The sequence below is a fragment of the Lontra canadensis genome, unplaced genomic scaffold (genome assembly GCF_010015895.1).
Source record: "Lontra canadensis isolate GAN:19392208 unplaced genomic scaffold, GSC_riverotter_1.0 scaffold58, whole genome shotgun sequence".
NCBI classification, from domain to species: domain Eukaryota; kingdom Metazoa; phylum Chordata; class Mammalia; order Carnivora; family Mustelidae; genus Lontra; species Lontra canadensis.
This window is the reverse complement of record NW_022631052.1, coordinates 9,382,654-9,386,736: the sequence shown is the minus strand read 5'-3', so window position 1 is coordinate 9,386,736 and position 4,083 is coordinate 9,382,654.

The window sequence follows — 4,083 nt, the reverse complement described above, 5'->3', positions numbered from 1 at the left end:
TCCTGCAGTCTAGACGTGATCGAAGATAGTAACTATAATAGCAATAATAGTAGCAGCTACCATTTGTTGAGATTTCCTATGTGCAAGGACCTGTCCCAAGCCCTTCACCTGTATTAATTCATTTACTCCTTGCAACAACCCCAGTAGGCACTATTATTCTTCCCATGTTACAGATGAGGAAATGAGGGCCCAGAGAGGTTAAAACACTTACCTGGGGTGACACAGCTCTGAAGTGCTGGAGCTCTGAGGGTGACAGCAGTGGCTGTTTCAGAAGTCCAAAACGGGTCTGTGTTATCCTGTTTATATCCTTTTCCTCAACTCAGTGAATCATCTAAGTCCTTGTCACATGGGAGCATTAAAAGGGGAAGTTGTGAGGGGGAAAAGAGAGTGTCTCGGGAGTCAGAGCTACTGTAGGGCTAACCACCCCTCCTTCTGGATTCATCCAGGTGATGCTCCAAGCCCTGGGACAGACGACGGGGTCGGGGGTGCTCATGTGGGAAAAGACCCAGGGAAAATGGACCTAAACCAGCAAGGGCATTCATTGACTCACAGGATTGAGAAGTTCAGGAGGCGGCCGGCTTCAGGGCCGGCTGGGGCCAAGTGGTTAAATGCAGCTCTCCAGAAGCTCGAACTCCTCATCTTTCTTTTCTTTTCTTTTTTCCTTTCTTCCTTCTTTCCTTGCTCTCTTTCTCTCTTTCCTTCTTTCTTTCTTTTCTATCTTTCTTTCTTTCTTCCTTTTTAAGATTTTATTTATTTATTTGACACACACAAAGAGAGACACAGCAAGAGAGGGAACACAAGCAGGCTTTCTGCTGCTCAGGGAGCCCAATGTGGGGCTCAATCCCAGGACCCTAGGATCACCACCTGAGCTGAAGGCAGACGCTTAATGACTGAGCCACCCAGGCGCCCCTTGAACTCCCCCTTTCAACTTGTACTAGTGCTCCCTTCATTCTCAAGCAGGACTCTCCCAACGTTGCAGCAGAGGTGGCCCTTTAGGGAATTCCCTAGTGAATACTTTGGGAGGACCCGTCCCCAGCAGTTCCCACAGAAATCCCAGAGCTGACTCTCACTGGGCAACCTTGGCCCATGTGATCATCCCTGAACCAACCCTGGTGGGGGGAGGGACCATGCTGCTGGTACCTGCCTGCAACACCTGGCTGGCCCAGGGACTGAGAGGGCAGGAGTGACCCCTACTGGCAGAAGAGGAGAATGCAACCAGCAAAGAGCAAGGTGTCTTCTATGAGCCTCTAGAGAGAAATAAAGCATTCCTCACCTGGAGAAGGGGGATGGTTAGACTTGGCCCTGAAGGTCGCAATCCCTCCTTGGTCTTGACTGTGGACCTCCAGGACCGCGTTGCTTTAGTCTCGGCTAAGACCTGGACGTGAGTTTCCCTACCTGCCCCTTCCAGCCCACCTGACTCCACCCCACCAGGCTGCAGTGCTGATTGCCTGGGAATACTTGGCCTTTTGTCAACTCCCGGCCTCCTGCATGGCCTATCGCTCCAGTTTTTGCCTCACCTCTAGTCTGGCTTTTTCCAATCCATGCCATTCCCTGGAAATACCATCCCTGTTCCAGCAGGGCCCTGGTGCAGAAGCCTCCCACCTACTCCATAGCATCAAGGAAAAACGACCTTCTTAGCCCCATGCATGGACTCTCTCTGCCCAGAAGCCTCCCTGATGCCGACCCCTCATCGAAATGCACGTCCCCTAATTCCAAACTGTGCTGGCCATCCTGGCACCGACTCATTTTTTTTTTTTTTTTGCCTAGAAGGAAAGGCTCAAGCTTGAGTCACTGCTGTCCAGGGCCCAGCACACACAGGACGCTCACAGGAACACCTGCAAAGCCTACATTTCCAGCTCTTGGGCACGACTGCTCATGCACAAGATTAATGGCACATGAGAGCAAGTCAGAGTTCCACACACGGACAGGAAGCCGGAAGCGATAGGGAAGCCAAGACAGAAAGAGAATGACTGAGAAACATAATAGCGGGGGGTGGGGGGGTTGTTGGAGACAAGGGTGGTAGAGCCAGAGAGACAAGTCTGGAAGGACCTTCTTCCAGGACAGAGATGCAGACACACAGAGAAGACATCAAAGGAGGGAGCCAAAGGGCGTGAGCTGAAGTTTTGCTTGAGCAAACAAGGCTCCTGTGATTTCTGTTTTGTCAAGTTGAACTTTCTCTATCGGAGTTCAGGAGTTTATTTTGCTGCGTAATCACTCCTGGGAAAAACACTAGAACATGTTAAAAAGGAGGGGGTGGGGTGGGGAGGAGAGGCAGACAAAACAAAGAAGAGAACATTTGCCTCCAAGTGGGTCAACATGGTGAGTCTTGGCAGGCCTGGCTTAAACCATAATCTTACCCCCCCCACACACATACCCCTTGCAGGCGGCTCAGCCAAGTTCAGGTTTCAGGTGTAAGATGAGGCAGTGAGACAGGCCCAAAAAGGAATAGTCAACTCCGGGGAGGGAGTCCGAGCTGACGGAGAGAAGTGCCCCCACTGCTGGGAGAGGGACGGGCCTTGGGAAGGCTCTGGCTCTGGCTTGGCCACAAGTCACTTAGTTAAGACAAGTCAAGAAAAAGTTACAATCAACCCCTAAGCTGACCCCTCAGAGCCCCTGCCATGAGTCACAGCCTCCCAAAGTCAGGGACATAGCAAGCTGGTGCCCTTGACCAGGCAGCAGGTGTCGCTTTTCCAGAAGGGCTCTGCCTGGCTATGCGACGGGCTGTGTTCTCACCTCAACAGGGTGGTCTCCAACACCTGCCCAGAGTACCCAGCCCGTGCTTCGTGATGGTAGCTAACACGACCATGGGAGTTGACAGTCCCTGCCTGCAAGGAGCTCAGTGTCCCACACAAGGTCAGGGCTATACAGGTGGTCAGGAGAGACCAGCACCAGTGCGGGACCTTCTCACCATCCATCACATTTACTATTATAATGCTACAGAATCACGTGGTGGTCATGATTTGAATTTTTTTTATTTTCTGAAATGGAACCATTGTACATTGTACAAACCATATCTACTTGATGGAATAAATAAGTGAAAAATTATACTGCTGTACAACACACCAAAAAAAAAAAAAAAGAAAACAAAAAACAAAACCAAAACAAAAACCAACAACAAAAAACAAAACAAAAAACCCAAAACGTAATAGGGAAAAAAAAAATTAGGTAACAGTGAAAAAAAGGTCTTTATACCTCTAACCGGGTCCTTGGCGATAATGAACATTCCAAACCATGACATCGCTCGTAATGGGAGGTCACCACCCTATACACGGGTCCACAGCCTTCCGGGTTCTGGGTGTAAGTGCCAGCACTTTGTGGAATGTAGCTCCCTCGACGTCACGGGTGGCGGGGAGTAAGGTTGCCCTGGGAGCCCTTTAGGCCATGGGGCCTGGTGGCCGCGGAAGGCTTCTGCTGGGGACCCCCGTCCCTGGCTCGGCCAGCTGAAAGGTCTTAGATTCTATGGTGGGAGGGGGCGAGGGGCGCAGGGCAGGCGGGGCCAGTGGCTCCGGGGAGCGGACTGCGTTGGGGAAGGAAGCACGTCTGGATTTTTGCAGTCTCACCGTCCCGCGTGGAAGGCCTTCCCGGCCAGTGATGAGTGCAGGGCCGCGGCGGCGGGGGCATGGGGGCCCAGTGGGTCCCAGCCACGGGCCCCTTCCTACCTTCAGGCACTTCAGAGAAAAACAAATGACAGCCTCAGTGTCGCAGATGTTGTCTTCATCCTCAACGGCGTTGACTCCCCTTGCCTGTCCAGAGAGGCCACCACAACCGGAAGGGGACCCCCATGCGGGGGCAGGGGAGGGACGGGGGGGCGGTGGGCCTGGCCGCCGTGTGGTGTCTGTGGATGCGTGTGATTCTCCTTCAGCTGTTTTGCTTCTAACCTCTCATTTCCCCAAAAGAAAGGAAATAAATATCCAAATTCATCTTTCGTCAAAATGGAGTTTTGCTGCAAAGAAAAAAAAAGTTACTCTAGCTTTAGAGGCTCTGGAGGTAAAGCCGCCTGGAGATATGTGAGAGGTAACGCAGAACGGGGTTCTGCACGGAGCTGACTGCCTGAGGGGCAAAACTGATAAGGATTTTTCTCTC